The sequence below is a fragment of the Onychostruthus taczanowskii genome, unplaced genomic scaffold (assembly GCF_017590055.1).
Source record: "Onychostruthus taczanowskii isolate IOZ18803 unplaced genomic scaffold, ASM1759005v1 scaffold65, whole genome shotgun sequence".
NCBI classification, from domain to species: domain Eukaryota; kingdom Metazoa; phylum Chordata; class Aves; order Passeriformes; family Passeridae; genus Onychostruthus; species Onychostruthus taczanowskii.
This window is the reverse complement of record NW_024504233.1, coordinates 2028961-2048484: the sequence shown is the minus strand read 5'-3', so window position 1 is coordinate 2048484 and position 19524 is coordinate 2028961. Positions and strand designations below refer to the sequence as shown.

Here is a 19524-nt window from a genome sequence, read left to right as displayed (position 1 = left end):
AAAGCAAGTTACACTTGGGAATTGGAGAGAAGTTCTGAATTGCAAAGACTCTGCTTGCTGGTCTGGTATAGATTAGACAGATTTTTTTTCTTTTGCCCCCCTTTTCTCTGCCATTTTCTCCTCTGCTGAGGATTTAAACCAACCTTATTTGTCTTCCTTTGTAGTTTACCAATGTGTGAGTCTGTAAACATGTCCTCATGCTGACAAGTAAATGTTTTTCTGGAAAATTTTACAGAGCACAAGCATCCAAAGGCTGTATATCTCATCATTTAACAAATTTTGACGTTCAGCAAAAAACATGTCTGCTTTTCTCAAATGGTCAGCAGTTCTCTGTACAGAGCTGGTGGTGGGGGATTGAAGTTTTCAGTGTTCAAAACCCCTTAAGTGCAGTGAATGAATATAAATCCACTGTCTTATAGTTACAAATAATCATTGGAATTTTGCAGTTCCTGAGTGGAATTAGGAATAGGCCCACTGGTCAAAACAAATCTGTTCTTTTCAGATTATACCATATTTCATGAAAATGAACAATTAATAGTCTTGCTTGTATTATAGCTTCTTTTTGTCTAGTACTTTCATATACGTTATAGATATTTGGCAGAGTTGCACAGTCAGAAGCTGAATGATAAACAGAGTCTGCATTCTCTTGGCTTTGGTATTCTGCCCAGGATTTTTACCTCACCATCTTTATTTGGAGAAAAAAAAAAATTAGTAGGTCTTAAGCCCCAAAACTACTTTGTTTCTTATTCTTTCTTGTGCTGTCTTGAGCATTTGTATAGCACTAGTATCAGTTATTCAATCAGTGTCTTTGAAAAGCACCTACCAGGCTGCCAGATTCCTGTTGCAGAGAAGCTAGATGGTGCCAGAAATCAGTCACTCTGCTAAATATTGCTGCTGGCTCCACTCCCTGTCTCTCAGAGTCTGTAGAAGTCTAATCTTCTGTTCTTCTGTGAAAAGATGGCAGGATGTAAAAATGCCATGTGAAGTTGCTGTTATGTAACAAATGTTTTGCTATCCTGCATGGTTAACGAGTTAAACTGGTCTCTGGTCTTAAAGTGTGGGTATCTTCTGGTAAATGGAATGCTTTTATGTTCAGCTGATGTGGTATTTGTCATTTAGTTCTTCACTTGCCAGCCCTTTGGCTCTGTGAATTTAGAAATTCCTCTGTTTTAAAGAACTGTCTTGCTTGCAGTCAAGTCTAAGCAAGGCAGATATCACACTGCCTTGCACATGCACAGAACACCGCCCAGCTGAGCTCCTATAGAGCAGTTCAGCTCCCCCCAGCATTCACCACCCAGATGATGCTTGTGCACAGTCGCCATGCTGAAAATCAAAATGGTGTAATACTAAAACTAAACTCAGAAAAACTAATGCTGATGGTAAATGTGCAAAGAAATTTGTTCAGAATTGTGAATGTATCTTCATGGCATTTCCAGTTTTTATAGAATCCAGGGACCATTCTGAAAATGCTAAGAGCCATTTGTTTGTATAAGAAGAAATAGAATTAATTTTTCAATCACACTTAGGATATGCAGATAGTTTTTAGTAGGCATTTAAAACAATCATAACAAAATTAGCCTACTGTAAGACTGATCAAGCTCCTGTATTTCTGTTAAATGTGTTCCACAGCTGGGTTAAGGTGCTTAATTAGCACGCAGTACCAAAATAAAAAGTCTGAATACTTAAAACAGCCCATTTAGTGCTTGTTTCACCATGGAGGAGCCCAAAGCCACTGGCTACAACATATCTGCCAGACATTTTCTACGTTTTCTCTGTTGCTTGGGCCAGGCTGGAGCTGAGCCCCCCTCTGCAGAAGTGCCCCACTGGCCTCACTTCAGCGTGTCTTGCACAGCAGGCTGACAGTGTGTGCAATTCCCTTTCCCTCTGCTTTCTGCTCCTCTGAGCAGGCATCAGAGCAAATCCTAAACATGAGGGGAAATGGTGTCTCGATTACCAGGTGTATTCTCTATTGCCAAATAAATGTTTAAATTGCTCTTTGCTTCTTGAAGAAATATTTGGGAGCATCCCTCAATCACAGTATCTTGTTGTAGCTGGGGGTGGGTTTGGGTTTGAAATCCCAGGTCTGTGCCCTGGGTGGGTAGGTAGTTTTTTTCAGAGAGAGGCAGTACAAGTACAATTCTCTTCGTCAGTTGGCAGAGAATTGTTTTCAGGGCCAAATTCCAGGAGAGAGTTTCTGGCCATATTGTTACAAGACCAGCAAAGGTTTAAACGCTGCAGTTCTAGACCTGTGGCTCTCATTATTCCCCCAAATAGTTTAGGAGGACTATCTTAGACCTGCTGGCTTCTGAGAGTGTGCAGGTCTTTAGGCAGCTCCATGTATTGCCTAGATATAAATCTCTATGGATATTTTGGGTATCGATGCTTGGAAGAGAACTGCAGCGTTTAGCTGATCTGTGAGTTCAGACCTTTGGTTGCTCTAACCTATTTCCAGGATTCTTCTTCCCCTTTGCCTTCTAATTAGGAAATGGCTGCAGTGATTATGAGTTGACTCCTCTTGTCCTTAACTAGGAAGTTAATGTGTTCTTTGCTGGGTGTTGTGCTTTCTTCATAGGTCTAAGTTGATATTGCTCCTTCTGCTGAAGTGACAGCTCCTGGGTGATGTGTGACACTGCACAGCCAAGAAATCTGCACGCAGGATGTGTTTTCTCCAGCACCACAGTTTTCCAGGAAGAGGTTTAGCAGGTAAACCAGAGCCCCAAAGTCTGTTTCCATTATCAAAATGCTTGGTTTCAACTGCTAATTCTGGAAATATAAAGGCATGAGCCCAGTATTTATGCATATGACTTTGATAGCTGAAAATGTTAGCATATGAATTTGAAGGTCTGAAAAGAATTTTTATAATGCAAATTAACTTTTTGCTAAATCACACACTGAAAGGTAAACCTGAGAATATAAAAGAAAATAATATTTATATGTAGCAAACTGTAGGGTTTATTAATCTGTCAACAAGACAGACAAAAACAGAAGGCTTGTATCTTACAAGTTTTTTTTTTGGAGATAAAGTGTTGGAAAACAACTCTGAGAGAAATTTCTTGTTTAAAGATTATTAACATGGAGAATTACTAGTGGGAGCAACCTATAACCTCTAAGGCAGTTTTTCCTCCTTTGATAACCTTTATTTTGGATGCTATAATTTACCTTCAATGTAAGAGAGTTTTAGCCTTTCCTATCTGCAAAGCTGAACCTTAAAAAGTGCAGTTTTCTTCTACTCTGTGTATGCTAACTTGAGTTGGCCTAATAAAGGAGTACTTTCCTTTTCAGGTGGGGATTTCCTAAGGTATGTTCCTTTTAAATTGACTTTGAAAGAAGTGAACTGAGTTTTGAGCTTCCTTACTCATGTTTGACTGCTTTATTACTGAAACTTTATGCTGATTTTTGTTTATTGTTCAGAAGATCAGGTAATTGAAATTAATCCAGTTACTCTTCTCTAGATGCCTTTTGGGCATACTTGGAAAAACTACTTGTATAAATGTGCTTTAGTATGAATCTTGCTGACTTTCTTTTGATTTTTCATTTGTTACTTTGAGAGAAGGAGAACAAAGGTTGCTTATGTAAAATGAGAGCACAGAAACATGGCAAACATGCCTATTCTTGTGAGAGGTGTGGTGTGTAATAGCTTATGATGAGGTGCATTTGAAGAGTTATTTTGACTAAAAAGATGCTGTCTAATACACAGATCTGGTAGAACTACTGCTTCTGCTGCTTCTGATTGTAGTTTTTCCCTTTACTTTCCTGCTTCTCCTACCACTGCACTGCCGTTCTGCATTTTCCCTTCGTGAGGGAGGGAGTTTATAGGGGAAAACTAGCTGCCAACAGAAGCGTGCTTCCAGCTGGACTCTAAAGATAAAACTCAAAAATATGTTGCAGAAATGCACTGGAAAAAGGGAAATAATAGCCTTGGGAGCTCTCTCTGTTGTGAACTGTGGCAGCTGGGCAATTGCATTGCAAGGGGTTATGTGTCTGTGGCTTATGACTAGTTGGTAATTATAAACTGAAGATAATTCAGTGCACTATTTATATAATTCCTTGTTAAAATTTTCATGGATGTTCACTTGTGATTCTGTTTAGGTTTGGCATGTTCATCATCCTGTATTTACATAGTTTCCTGCTTTTCTTATGTTTGGGAAAATTATGATCAGAAAGCTTTTCCTATATTAGGTAGTTTTTCAGGAGCAGAAAGCAAGCACAGATATTTCTGGGGGTTTGGAAAGTCTTTTTTCTTTTGGAGTTGGTTTTGGTTTCTTTGCTCTTCAAGTATTCTCTCCATATTTTTTCAACATAGGCACTTAATAACGAAAACTCATAATGTTTCACCTGCCAGGTATGTGATAGAAAATGTTTGTCCAAACCTGCAGCTTAAAAAGAGGTGTCTGGATGAACTCAGGAAAACAGTTCCCAGATTATGTGAATTCATGTTCACTCAAGAGCATATCTAATAATCTGATTTAAAAAATAATTAATTATTGAACTGATATGCAAACTCTTTCTACTGTGGTAGCTTAAATTTTACTCAAATTTATTTGATTTTCATATCATTAAATCTATAACAGTATCTAAAAATCATAGATATGGTAGGCCTGCAGCAAGTTTCTCTACAACCCTATGCATTTGAGTGATGGTGAGCAGTGAAAAGTGTGGACAGGAGGAAGTTTTTACCTCCTTGTGTCCCCTTCAGTCCCATCACATGTCCCTGAACATAGGTGGTTGCTACTTGACTGTGCAAGGAAATGATTAAAGATGCCCAGCTGGATTTTTGTCTGTACAAATTAAGTATTCCAGACAGCTGGGCTGTCGTTGTATGCAAGTTGGAATTAGAAGATGTAGTTGAAAGAGTTTATCTGGAGAAACCAAGGAAATGGCTGAAAAATTTGTAACTCGTTAAATATTTTATCAGGAAATCCAAAATTTGGTCACCAAGAACATGACTGAGTGTAAACAAGCCTGAATAAAAGAGGGTCTTTGAGACACAATATAATAGATTTCTCTGGTGGTCAAGAGTGGAAAAGGATTTTTACAGTGTCAAATATTTTTTTGTTTGTTTGCTGGACTTCACAGAGCAAAAACTTTCTACGTAGTTGAGAGGAAAACCAAAATATTTTTGTATTGATTTTTGCAAAGGTTTATTTGTATCTACACTCGACCAATAATATCTGCTAGAAAATATACTGACCTAAACATTTAATTTTGTGTTTTTCTATACAAGTATTGAAGAATGCATGTATTAGAAAAGTAGTACACCCATTTCTTTGTGATTCATCCTAAATTGTATAATAAAATGGTGTTTTCCTTCAATTTAAAAGAAAAAAGATATGAGAACATATAACATGGTGTAAAATGGAATGCATTCAATCGTTAATATCCCTGAAAAGCTTGGAAATATCTAGTCTAACATGGGACTTGTGATTTGGGAGAGGGAATGCAGAGGGTACTGATCATTCTCGCTTGGTTTCTGTTCAAATGCGTTCAAGCACTTCCTGTTCTCTCAGTGAATTTCCTGTTGCCTTATCAATAGGACAAATCAGTAAGTTTAAAAATGGACCTGATATCCCAATTTGGAGCATGGGGTAGAGTAAAAGGTACTCTACTTTTTCCCAAGCAAGCGCTTTCATTCTATACCTGAAACACAGATTACAGCCAGATGATTTTGAGTAGGAATGAAATGTTTGCCAGGCAATACCACGTCTTTTGAAAAGATGTCTGAAGAGAATATCTAGTATTTTAACCCTTATTTAAAGGGCAGAGATCAAGTTTACTGAATGAGCTAAAGGAGGCAAACTATACAGAAGATCTCCTGTTTCTGAGAATTAAAACTGAGTATCTTTTAATAGTTTCTTTTGTCACATTCAAAACTTATATAGAGTGAGTTGTTCCAGGGCTAGCTCTGGGCTAAACAGTGTCTTCAAAGTAGGGTTTTGAAAAGGGCCTGATGTTGCTTTACTTTCCTCTTAGTGAAGCTAAATGGAAATTTCTGTGCTGAGTTTAGGAACGGATGATTACTTCTGTGCAAGGAAGATTTTCTGTTTGAATTGTCAGAACAAACCATCAGTACTTGGAATGAATCTAGTCCAGGTTGACTCCACCAACTCCTGAAGAGCCTTAGAGGCAGTTGTAGTGAATGGCATTATTTGATAAAAAATTAAATATTAGTGGGGCATTGATAAATGTGGTCAGATTAAAACAATTCAAAAACTGAAAGTATCTGCAAAGGATCATCCATATCAAGGTTCAGTGATCATACCAAGTCACCTAATACACCATTATCTAGTGGTCCAGTCTGAACTGAGTGCATTTAGCAGCAGCTACCATGGGTAGTATCTGACATACCACAGCTGTTTCTTTTCACATGTTGCAAAGACTAGTTAAATGTTACAGCTAAAATGTGTATTTCTTCCAATTTAGTCATTGGCTAATATAAGGTCCTATGTACATTTTTTATCACATAAATATATAAAATTTTGCCTTGTGTTATTACTGGCATGTGAGGGGAAGCTGGTATCTTCCATCTTGCTGATGCTTCAGATTTGGACAAGTCACCTAGCCCAGGGCAAGGCCAGGTTTTCCTCAGGTTTGAGTAGCACACTGGACTAGATGGGGGACTGAGGTCCCTTCCAACCTCACTTGTGTCCAGAGTGTCTCTGTATCTGAATGATACTGAGCTTTCTGTTCTAAAGGTCAGGAATAGTGAATATATCCTTTTAACTACTGACACTTGAAAAAACCTCAAACATCCCCCAAATTAGGACCTTCCTATGTATGCATGACTTTCACCAATACCTGTAGTGGGGCTGCCTTTTGCTGTGGTTTGACTGTGAGACAGGATGAGTGAAAAGCTGGGTGGAGTTTTGTCATGCTTCCATGGTCCTCTGTCCAATGCCAAATCATTGTAACTTGGGATGATATTGGAAATGGAGTGTAGGAGGAGATAAATCACATCACACTGGGAGGGGAGGAAACAAAGAAGTAAAGAAGCCACATCACTAAGATGTTAAAAGTTTTCTCATTTAGAAAAAAGTAAAATAATTTCAAGATTTGAAAGAAAATTGTAGGCCAGTTTGTCTTCCCCTGCTCAGCAGAAACAATTGTAAAAGTTTAGTTGAACTGTTAAATACATTCAGTTGCCCTAAATGTTCTTAGCAAGTTTAGAACATGCATGGAAGTTTTCATGAATTCCTGATATTTAGCTTTTCTGAATTAAGACTATGCCTTTAATAAGCAAAAATCAATGCTGTTTTGCATATGTTATTAAAAATAAGCTGATACAGAATAAAACTAGCTGACTAACTTAATATTGTGCATTTTTTACTTTATGTGAATACTTTGAGAGTCTGAGTGCTTGAAATGATGAATTGCACATGCAGAAAGTAGGAAATCATGGAATCTTGGAGATTGTTCCATATATAAATACTTAATCTTAAGTGAAGTTGTCCAGCAGACCAGTTTATAGAAGCAGATGTCCCCCACACACCCTCAGGAGTTTTGTGACCTTGAAATAGCTTGCTTGAGGCTTTTGAGATTGAAAAAATTTTAAATGCTGGCTATGATTCTGAATTTGGTACTTAGCTCTTCAGTAACTTGCTATGACCAATTTACCTTTTTATTAATATAATTTAGAAAAAGAAATGTTTCATATTTAGTCATGCAATTGTTTAGAAATGTCAATATATTTTCTTTTAAGGGTCTGTCAAAGAATAAGTTGTTATTTAATCAATATTTGTCATTGTGAATAACTGTATGAAAAGGTCAATACATACTGTATTATGCTTCTGGGAAAGAGTATTTCAGTAAATATGAAATACTTCACTAAAAGTAAATACAAAAGATACCTAATACTCAAAATGACTCAAGAGAAATGAGAAATCCCACCTGATGTAGTTTAGAAATTAGTTTGCTTTGAAGTATATTATTTCTGACTCCCTAGCCATAGCCTGTATTTTCATTTTAAGTTCTCCATGTTTTTTTTTAAATCTGCCTCTGTACTATTTGTACGTCTAAAAATTTCATTGCTGTAAACAGGAGACTTGGATATGTGATGAATGAAGTGTTGCAGCTGCCTGAGTAAGAAATTTTTGTGGAGCTAAAGATAGACTTGTCTCTTGTATCTGTTCTTTGGCAGAGAAAAAGGGTGATTGAAGAGAAGTAGAGTATATGAAAGCACAGCTAAAATGCAGACACACTGACATTATAATACAGCGTCTCATCGGGTGATGTGGTGTTTTGACTACATGGCTACAGCAGGTCTATAATTTCAATGCCATTAATGGCACAGAAAACAATAGTGTGGAGACTGGAATACTGTAAAATCTCTGGGTCTGTACTTATAATGCAGATGAAATAACCCTTTGAACTTGTAATGCCAAATGTTGTCCAAAGTTACCATTCTTCCATGAGGAAAGCAGTTTGTTTCTGTGGTGTTTTATGTCTTCTTCTCCTAGCACAGACATTTTCTGTTTAGATTGCTTGGCTTGTGTCCCTACAAAAATCCCAGGCAAAGGGGGGCTGATTCTATTTTGCTTCACTCATGTCCTGTTCACACATTCAGTACAGAATTCGCTATTGTCAATAGTAATGACTGTGTTTTCTTTGTGCTCGTTGTCTTTTGAATATGCTTCTTTATACTTTTCCTAAAGTCACACACAGCACTAGTTTCACCAGAAGCTCTTGGTGTTCAGCTGTAACAGAGTTACACATAGTCCTGTGACTGAACCCTGGCTATAATATCTCATTTGTTTCCCCTTGGCTGTTGTAATGTTTTCTACCACTTACACTTTTCCTTTCCCTTGCTCTCTTTCTTCCTTTTTATTTCTTGCCCCCATTTCAAATTGTATCTGACTTAGTTTTAATTGTTGAACTTAACTGTGTGTAAGTACATGTTTCTGTACCCTCACAGATGTCAAACATTTAATGCACCTTAGTGTAATGTTTGCTCTAATTATTTGCCAAATTGGAGTGAGTCTTTCCAGAAACAGTTCCTGATCTTTGAAAACCTTGCAAAATGTATACAATATGTTAATTGTGAAGCTTTTTTCAGAGCATATTTCAAAGGAGGAGAAGAAATGCTGTGTAAGTAAAACTTGTTTAATGTGCTCCACCACTTCTAGCAGGAGACTGTTACAATAGTTGCATTATTTCTTTATCCTGATCGAATGCCTTTGAAAATCTCACCTAGGCTTTTTTTTTTTCCCCCTTTAAACTGGTTCACTGTGTATGTAGGTCTGGTACTATACCATGTAAAAACTTAGCTGTTTCCAATTTTGGCTAAGTGGATGAACTCTTGTCAAAATATTCATGCAGTGTTAACAAAACTTAAAGCCAACTTAATATTCCATGAACTATAACAAAATATTAAAAGTTGCTAAAGGCATAGGTATGGAGTTTCAACAAAGTTGTTTCTCTTTATAGCATAAGTCTCAAATTTGAAGTGTGGTAAATGTGGGTAGTTAGGTATGCCTTTCTTTTCTCACTTAAAAACAAATCATACCTAATATTCAAAGTGTATGGAGTAGACATGGATCTACTTAATACTGAAGGTAAATAGAATTGAAGAAGAATAATTAATTTATTCTTATTAATTTTGTATTAACTTAGAAACTTTGCATCTTAGCAGAAGTAATTTATTGGGCATTTTCTTTATCTAGTGTGTCTCAAGTGTATAGAAACAGGGTCTTTCAAGTCTGTGGTCATCAAAATGGCTTTCAACTAAACCTGTGCATTCACAGAACTCAGGTTCTTCCAAAATATTGATGCCAGCATGTGCAAAGAAGGAATCTTAGGAATGTTTTGGTCTTGGAAGGAATCTTGATTAGAACAGTCAATAAAATACTAAATGGTACAATTGGCCAACTGAAAGCAATTGTCTTTGTTTATTTCTTACTCAGTGTAGTGGGTTCAGCGCTGGCCAGGGCCACTTGGTTTTTCCTTAACCAAAAACCAAGCAATTTCAAACCACTGCACTCAATACTATTATTAGATAAAGATTTCTTGTGGGCCACTATTCCTGGCTACTGCAATCAGTACTTTTCAGTTTTGTCTGAAGTGAAGTTAATAATTTGTCTTGCACTTGTTGCCACAAACTCTGAGGAGTAGCATGAAACCGAAGCAGAACTTGAGAGAAGTACGAGATAGCATTTACCCAATCTTGCTTTTAGTTAGATCAGAATATGAATTAGTGAAATAACTCTCCTTAGTGGCAGGTTTGGTAAAATCAGTCTTAGTTATCACACTGTTTTCCTACTTAGGAAATAATTTCTGAAATGAAAGGGAACTATTCACACTCAATGGGATTTAAATACAGAGTGAATCTGCACAATTTCTCCGTGTCAGAATAACACACTAAGCACTTTGAAAAATTTTTCCTGATACCTTGTACACAAGTAATTTATTCAATACCAGAATGATTGTTAGTTTTTTCTGATCAGCCTCAAGTATATTTTATAACCTGAGCACAGTTCATTTCCTGATGTAGCAGTGCAGTCCCAGCTGCCCTCACAAGAGCTGAATTCCAGATGTTCCTGTTTTGCTCTGTGGAGCGGTGCTGTAATTGTTGGACAGCAAGGATACAATTTGGCTCTGTGATAATGCTGTATCTGTAGAAATAATTTCACTGTGGCTGTAGGAATGTGTGTATACATTAGGAAGGAAATTATATTATGAATTTCAGTCTTTAAATGCATTCATATGGCCCAGGTGATTGCAAGAACCACTTGGATTTGAGAATATATTTATGACATTTGAAGTATCATGTAAGGAAGGAATTGGCCATTATCTAAAGCAGCATACATGGTAACAAAGCCAGTGATTTGAACCTGTCACTCATTTAATAATTCACATTGGAAAAGGCACGTGAGATCATTGTGTCCAAGAGCAAACCTAACACTACCAGGTCTACTACTTAAATCTTGTCCCAAAGCACCCACCATGTGTGCATGTCTTTTAAGTACCTCCAGGGATGGTGACTTCATCACTTCTCTGGGAACCCTTTTCCAATGCTTGACAGGCTTTTTGGTGGAGAATTTTTTCCTAATATCAAATCCAAATGGTCCCTGGTACAACTTGAGGCCATTTTCTCTTATCCTGTCACTCGTTACTTGGGAAAAAAGGACACTTAACACTCAGACATGCTTTGCTGCAGCCTCCTGTGAGGTAGTTATAGAGAGTGATAAATTCTCCCCTGAGCCTCCAGCTTGATAGCCCCAGTTCCCTCAGTTGCTCCTGGGTGGACTTGGGCTCCAGACCCTCCACTTTAATCATGCAATTTCTTGCTCTAGTCATGACTGCAATTTGTATCTATGTAAGAATTTCTGTATGCTCAGCTTTGAGTGTTTCTCCTGCTGCTTCATGGAGCTGTTTTTATAGGACACTGAAAGTTTAATAGACCTTGGAGTCAGTAAAAACAAAGCATGTGAGAACAACTTTAGTTGTGGTTGTTCCCATGTTTTTGGTATTATTTCAGAATATGTCCTACTATGGTCAAATGTGCATCTGTTCAGATTTCTTGAATATATTTGTGACTGGGTTGGGGGCTGATCCCAGGTTCCTTCCACACTTAATAGCTCCATTAAATACTGTGGATATTCTGGTTGTGGGTTATCCCATTTTAAATAATCTCTACAGATTATTTAAATGCTTTAGTGATCAGTTGGTCAGGGCAGAAATCTTCTATAGTTGCCACTTGTGACAGAAAAGATCAAATGTGGGGTTTTTTTCTGTTCTGTAACCCTCTGTGGCCATTTCTATTTTCCAAATTTGCTTAGGCTGAAAATTACTTTTTAGCAAAATTTAGCAAGATAGGTTCTTGATTTCATGTGATGATACTGATGTTTTATTGTAATAGAAATTTGTAATGAAGATAATAGAAACTATTAACAGTATGCAGTTCTGCCTTCAGGATAAGAAAAATGGTGATGATTCCTGGAACCCTACTTTGTGGGAAAAAGATTGGAGGGGCTAACAACATGAGCTTAGGAGTGTGGAGAAAAGGATCTTCTCTCCCTTCTGGGCATGTAGAGTTGAACATTCAGTTTGCTTTGTGGTCTAGGTTTATTACTAAACTCTTGAGCAAGCCTGGAGGCATTTCCTAAATGAGACTGCAGCTACACAGCTTTTAAACTCAATTAGCCCTCTCTCCTGTGCTCTGTATGCCCTGTCAGTTCTAATGGACTTTCCTTGGCTCTGTGAGAAAGGGAAGGTGTGGGGGTCTGCATAACCAGCCCCCTTCTTCCCCCAGACTGAGTAGAATTGCTACATCTTATTGTGGCACTTGGATAGAAGCAATTTAAAGGTTCTCCAGAAAATTAAAATGTTAATTTTGCTTAAGCGGGGAAGACTGGGGAAAAAAGGGGTGGTCGTTCAACAGCAAAGAAATAAGTTAGCTTCTACTACCTGATCTGAGAGTCCTTCAGGGCCAAAGGAATACCAAACTGGGCTGTACTTTGTGTCATGTCAACAGAATGGGTTGGCCCACAGTGATCTTCTGAGTCTCGTGGTCTGCAAAATGCAAACATGAGAGAAAGCAACCCTATCACAACTAATAGCAAAAGAAGTGTCTTAAGAAAATTGCTATTCCCAGGAACACAGATTAGATAGTATTAGAGGGGTAGAAATTATAGCTTACCATTAAAAAAAACTAACAAAAATAAAGACAAAACACCTAATGACTACCTTATGGAAAACCCCATTTGTTAGTCTCCAAGCACAAGGAAATACTTGACCTGTTTTGAACAGCAGTGTTTTTATAGCATGCTTTTGTTGGATTGAAATATTTTTTTTTCTTTTCTGTTTGATCTAAAAGTCCAACTGTGTTAATTAAACAAATTAACGTAATGCATTAAGCTTGTAATATGATTAAAGGTATTACTAGAACTTTATGTAAGTTTTTTTTTTTTTCTCATTCTGTTAGTTTTGTCCTGCAATTGCAGTTCTATGCAAAACTGTAACTACATCTGGTTGAAAACTTAATACTATTTTCCTCTGTGTGGAAAATGCAGGAGGTTTTGAAGAAATACATATTTTAATGGAAGTTTTTCTGGGAAGGCCTTTTGTATGAGGGAAGGAAAAAAAAGCCCCCTTGCTGCCCTAGAAAGGTTGATGCCCTGGTGTTTTGGTGTGCCTCCAGAATGTCAGAGCTCTGTTGTCATTGGAGAAGGGCCTGGAAACCTGGGTTTCTGCTATTTTCTGTGAAAGTCTTGATGATCAGATTATCAGTCTGGAAAGTGATCGTGCTGCCTACATTTTCTCCTCCTCTTTCTTTAATGACAAGCTCCTTTTCCCAAAAGAAAATTAAAATAAGTTAGACATCCGTTTAGTCTAATCATAAAATTTCAGAAGTCTTTTTATCTCTCTGAGAAAGGAATATTATTTTCTGATCAAGTTTAACAGTAATGCATAGATCCATTGTTCATGTTGTCTAGTACTGAAAAAAAATATAATGATATAGTATGCTCTTAGTAATGAAATTGAAGCTACTGCCTGTGTGTGTAAGGAGGATGCTGTGGCTGAAGAGCTCTGGAGCCATGGAAAATTCTTGTGTTTATTCTACCGAGTGCAAAGAAACACCTTGCTGTCTGTGTGCTTGTTGGTGTACTTATTTTACTTTATCCGTAGTGAAAAACTAGAGCTAATGTTGAAAATGTATGGGCTTCTTTAAAAAATTCAAAACCAAGCAGAAGTAAGCAAGTTTGAGGGAAAAAAATCCTCTTCATAAAGCCACAGTGACTCTCTGTGGAAGATGTGTCTGATGTGTCTATGTCACAGTCTGATGTGTCTAGATCTCTTTTCCATTCATACAAAAACATGAAAAAAATCTTAGCTGGTCTATTACATCATCTCTTTTGAAGTACAAATGCTAATTTAAATCAGTCAAATATCTGTCTAAAAGCATGTGTGCTAAGATACTCCAGATCTTTTTTTTTTTTTTTAATGTACTTGAATACAGGTATATCTGATTTTCCCTAAAGCTTCTATCAGTGCGGAAAGAAAGGTGGTCCTTGGATCATGGTCCCTTGATCCTCATTTTTATTAGTTCGTGTTTTAATGTTTACCACTTAAATGGGGTTTTGAATGTGCTTCTGAATCACTATTTTGCAAAAAGAAACAGACACTGCAGTCCATCTCCAGCTGATTTCCCCCTTGCCTAAAAATTGGTGCTTTTCTCCTTTATTCTTTAGAAAAGATATTTTAAAATTAGATTCTGTTTTCCAGATAAGCTGCTCTTCACTTTTAATTCAAGGGAACAAGAGGTAGCCATTGGAGTATGTTTGATCTGTTTGAAACATTTCAGTCTGCTATGTCATTCATTCAGATGTTTGTTGGATGGACTTGAAAGTATGCTTTGGCTGCTGTTTAGAAAAATCTAGTGCCCTGTAGGTGCAATACATGATAAAAGGAAGTAATGCTCAAGACCTATTGTGTGTGGATTCCTGCATACTGTTTTTTCTCTTACTGCTTTTAGCTTGTTGACCTGCAGAAAAGGTTGTCTCCATGTTTTCTTCCTGTTATCGATGTGAAACTCTTCATTTCAGGTACTTTTTCACTTTGCTTTGACCTGTTTTTATAGTTTTTAGTGCTGCCTGTTTAACATGTGTGCAGCAAACTGCTGCAGTACTGAGTTCCTGCAGATGTTGTGAGCCAGTATGACTTTTATAACTGCCTTTATGACGTTCAATCATGGAAGCCTTGATTTAGGAAGAAGAAATCCAGTTCAATCATAGATGTCTTTAAATGTCCTGACCTACACCTGGAAAAAACAGTATAGCATTTTCTTGCACTGTCTGTGTGCTGAGCTGTCTGGGATGGTTTACTTTTGTGGCTTTAAACACATTAGGTAAAGTTTGGAGCCATCCAGTAATTGCATGTTCTAAGTTCCTTTTTTGCATCTACAGCAATCCTGTTAATGTTACCTCTTTAAAATTCTTTGTTAGTAAATATCATTAGATAAAAGGTTTTTGTACTCTGGATTTCTGCTCTGAAAAAGTCCATGAAATAAACACAGTATTACCAGCTGACTTCTGAGTTTAGGTTTACAGAGGGTTTTAGCAGGCTCTTAACAACTACACGTATGGCATTTTTTACCTTCTGATTTGGGGGAATGTTGCTTATCAGATAACCTGTCTTCTGATTGCCTTGCATATAAACTCATTCTAAAAGAGGGCCATTTTGTTTATTATGAGTTAAAAAACCTGGAAATCTGAAAATTAATTTAGCAAGAGCATTCCACTGTTGAAATAGTGGCCAGGACAGTACTATTTTTCATCTGTATTTTGATAGAATAATTTTGTGTATTTAACAAATCATAATTTTCATTATTTTCAAGATAAATTTCAGGAAGACAAACCTTAAACAGAGCGATATCAGTGCATTTTTCTGGGAGGGAAGTCAGACGTCAGGACTGTGTCACAGCCTGTGTGCTTGTGCCTGGATGGGGGAGTGAAACTGTATGGGGTGACCTTTCACATGAGTGTGCTAGGCAGTGTTTGCAAGACATGCCATCTTTCTTTGTATGTTTCAGCTGTTTTGTTTCTCCCTGCTCCAGAAAATAGCATTTTCTGTGATGTATCATAGAGCTTTCTCATTCCTCTCATCTCTACCATCAAAGCATCATATCATAGGTATAAATGCAAGATTTTTCTTTCTTTTTATGCAGTTTCTAAATAATGCTGCCAGGTTTGTCAAGTCGTATATGTAACCAACATTGTACACAGCTGTTTTTTAGAAAGCGGGGTAGAAAGGGAAATAATTAAATCAGCAATACTGGTCAAGAGTTGCTCTGAGGTATTTTCCAGGGGAAAGGACTTTAACAGTAAAGCCAGGACCCATTGGTCCTATTCTCTTTGCTTGTTCAGAGCATTGTTTTAGTCCCTTCCTTAAGATCCACCAAAAATCTTGGCTGCAAGCCCCTCCAGTTTGGGGGAGGGAACTAGAAATATAAAGATTTAGTATTCATTCTTTAAAACTGATATTCTAGCTCTTTTCCTTGCTAAGGTAGAATGAAACCCATAAACTATTGGTAAATGTCAACTAACCGCTAGACTTGAAAGAACCAGCAGCTGCTTTCTGCTTATGAAGCAGAGAAACTGTGTGGGAGGAGATGTAAAGAACCTCCTCAAGTACCTGCTATAACAGAGGGGCGGGGGAGAGACTGTACTGAATACAGGGTTTAACCTTTAGAATTCTTCTTCTGTTCTCTCATGCTCTTAGACTTGTATGAAAATGCAAAATGGCAATTGATTTGTTTCAGGTAAAAGCATCAGACAAAGGCCCCATGCCACCTAAAACTAATTTCTGATAAAAAATGGAGTACTCAGCTTGCCTGTATCAATTTTGTGTCTTTTAAAGATTTATGGTATGAATCTCATACACAGTTTTCAAATGCATTTAATGACTAATTGTTTGCAAAGGGCTTGAGTGTGCCTCAAATCAGATGCAATGTTTCAATGCAGCAATATTATTAACAGCATCGTTAGTGTAGTATTGAAATGGCAACACTTAAGAATTCATCTACCACAAATCTGAAATGATGAGTTTGTCTTGAATGCAAATAAACATAGAGGAAATAGATTGGGAGGTATTCATTCATGATGTATAAAATGAGATCAAAAATAGGTCACAGGTTTATGTTAATATAAATTGAGACAGATTCTAGCTTGGCAACACTGACCTAAAAGCTGTCTAAACAAAGCAACTAATGTTTATTCTGCTTCTAAAAGGATGTCTGTATCTGCTGTTGAGAAAAGACAAAGGGTTGTTCTGGGATGGTTTTTGGGGTCTTGAAGAAACATATTTATACATATTTCATCACTTTCTGATATGGAAAAAAATATGTATAGCCTCATTGGCTCATGGCAAAAACTATTTTTAGGTCTTTTAAGACTATTTGTGAAAACAGACTAGAAAATGTCTGTTTGGATTGTTAGGGTTTTTTTCTCCCTGAAAATAGTCAATTACAAGACACTTAATAAATTATCTGGAAAGTGTGATGGCAATCTGTCTTTTCTAAATGGAGACCTTTCTGTAGCTAGATGCTGTCTGTACTGGGCAGATGAAACAGCTCTCAAGGAATGATAAATATTGTTGAGTATGAGAAGACTGTTTTTACATTAACAGCTCTCATATGAACAAAAATTAAAAAGAATAGAACTTCAACTCTGTTATTTCACCTGCTCTTCTCTAAAACATGTCCTTTTCTGTTTGCTGACTACTCCCACTATAGAGCACTTGTCCACAGTCCTGGGAATTACTACTAACTCCCTAAGATGGGGGTGGGAAACTAGAACTGGTGAGCAAGGGCTGGAAGAGAGCACTTGTCCACAGTCCTGGGAATTACTACTAACTCCCTAAGATGTTGAGGGGTGGGAAACTAGAACTGGTGAACAAGGGCTGGAAGGGTACCAGCTGGAGGATATTTGCGACAGATCAGAATAACAGGAAGAGAGTAAAAAAGAAATGGTCAGCACTTTTGGCTTTTTAAAAGTGGGGTGCAGATGACTTGCTGTTATGTTTTTGCAATGTCTTGTTTCCAGACTGCTAGCTTAGTCAGCCACATCTTTAATTTGCCCAGTTTATAACAGCTACTTTGGCTGCTACCACAGAAAGAGAAATTATAATTTCCAAGCCTTCATTTCATCCCTCTTACCTATAATCCTCAAGTTCCAATCTGTCTGACCACTTGACTAGGCTTTTTAATTAACAAATCTTCTTGGGGGCCCTTAAATGTGTTTTGCATATACAGGAGCACTAAACAGCCTTGGAAACTCTTGATGAGATGAAAAACATCCTGCTGGGAATATAAAATGGCACATAATGCCTAGAATAATGATTTCCATAATTGAAATTTTCATGTGCTGTATTAAAAGGCATCATTTACCTGGGGTCCTGTGCTTTTGAAAAGAAAAATGGCTTCGTTTCAAGAACTTCTCTGTTTAACTCTATCTCTACAAGGTTTTGTTGATTCCTCAGAAGAAGGCTTATGGGCTTGGCAAAAAAGGCACAAAGCTCAGGATGAAAACTAGCAATTGAATATTTTTGTGCAGTCAGTGATTCATGTGTACTTACTTGATTTGCTCAAATGAGGCAGGTGGTGGAGTTCTGTAATGATCTTTACTTTGTACCTGAGACCACTGATCATTTGGCTGAGGCGGCACATTGTTAATGATGTGTTAATAAACAACGTAATTTGGGAAGGCAGACTCTTCGATAGAAGGTAACAGCCCTCCCTGCTGCCACTATCTTAATGTAATCGAAGAAAACATCTTGTTTTAATAATTTACTAATTGAATGGCACAGCAACTAATGTCTGGGATGTACCTTGGAGACCTGATTACGTGTTTCATCGACTTCTGGGGAACTGACACAGATGATGTTGGTCAAATTGCCCTCAGCTCTCTTCATTGCTGATCTGTAGCTCTGTGGTGATTTGTCTAGAAGATAAAGAAATAAAGAATTTTGTTTGATACTTCAGGATATGTCCAATAGATCAGCCAATAATTGATCCCGACATTCCCTAAGGAAAAATCGCTAGTGTCACTTTAAAGGTCTTAGTGGTTTTGTACAATCTATACTTTTCTTCAGATTTTCAGATAAAATAAGTTTTGCTTCAAGCCAGCTCTAAGTGAAATTAGTTTATTCAGAATATTAAATGTGACACAATACTATCAATAGGCCTTATATTTTCAATAATTTAAACATCATAAATAGGTACATCAGTGGTATTTTTTCCATGCTGTTTGGACTTGCTGTTCATGTAGGATCATTCAGACATATGAAACAATAAAAAATTGCCAGAAAATGAACTCCAGGATTATTTTGCAATACTACAGATAAGTGTTGGCAAGATCACTTTCTGAAAAATCAAATACTAGACCCTGTGTATGTTGGTTTTTTTTTCCATAGTGTAAGTCTGAATTAATTTTCTCTTAGAGAAAATTAATCCTACTTAACTATTGAAATGCAGGTCTAGGCAATAGTCTGATCTTTACTGCTGACATGCATCAGTCCTAATGAAACCTGCACCACTCCTGCACTTTTTAAGTAGCTCTGAATATTATTCCAATCTCAACCTGCAATATTCAAAAGCATGTGAGGAACTACATAAATGCTTCTCCCTGTCACTGAAGTGCAGTGGATTAGGTGATGGGATTCTCAAAGTCTTCTAAATTCTTGGCACTCAGGGAAGAAAATGCCAGGGCTCAAGTAACAAATATTTGAGTTGCTTCTCAAAGGCATTTTATTAAATTGGACTCCTTTAAACAAGTTTAGTATCAGGTAAGTACGGTATATTAGATCTAAATTTTTTTTTTTCAATTCTATACTTTTTAGTGGTCTAATGGTTACTTTCTGAAGAACTTTTGGCCTTGCAAAATACTGTAATTACACAGCATGTTCTCAAAAAAACTGGTGTCTAGTATTAACCATCTTGTGGTTTCATGGAAGACATTTTGAGAATTTCAGATCCATCTTGTTCAGCTACGCCTTCTCTATTATGATTAATGGAGGAACATGCACATTTGAATT

At 37.1% G+C, this 19524-nt stretch overlaps 1 long non-coding RNA gene across 1 annotated transcript in view; it reads right to left on the bottom strand.

The window, feature by feature from the left end:
• The window catches only part of LOC121344627, a 57789-nt gene that overhangs the window by 9187 nt on the left and 29078 nt on the right, over nt 1-19524 (bottom strand). Inside the window, exons 2-3 of the long non-coding RNA XR_005953854.1 lie at nt 18319-18431; nt 12400-12504 (exon numbers count right to left, since the gene is read on the bottom strand). This is a non-coding gene — a long non-coding RNA (uncharacterized LOC121344627). The remainder of the gene's footprint in view (nt 1-12399; nt 12505-18318; nt 18432-19524) is intronic.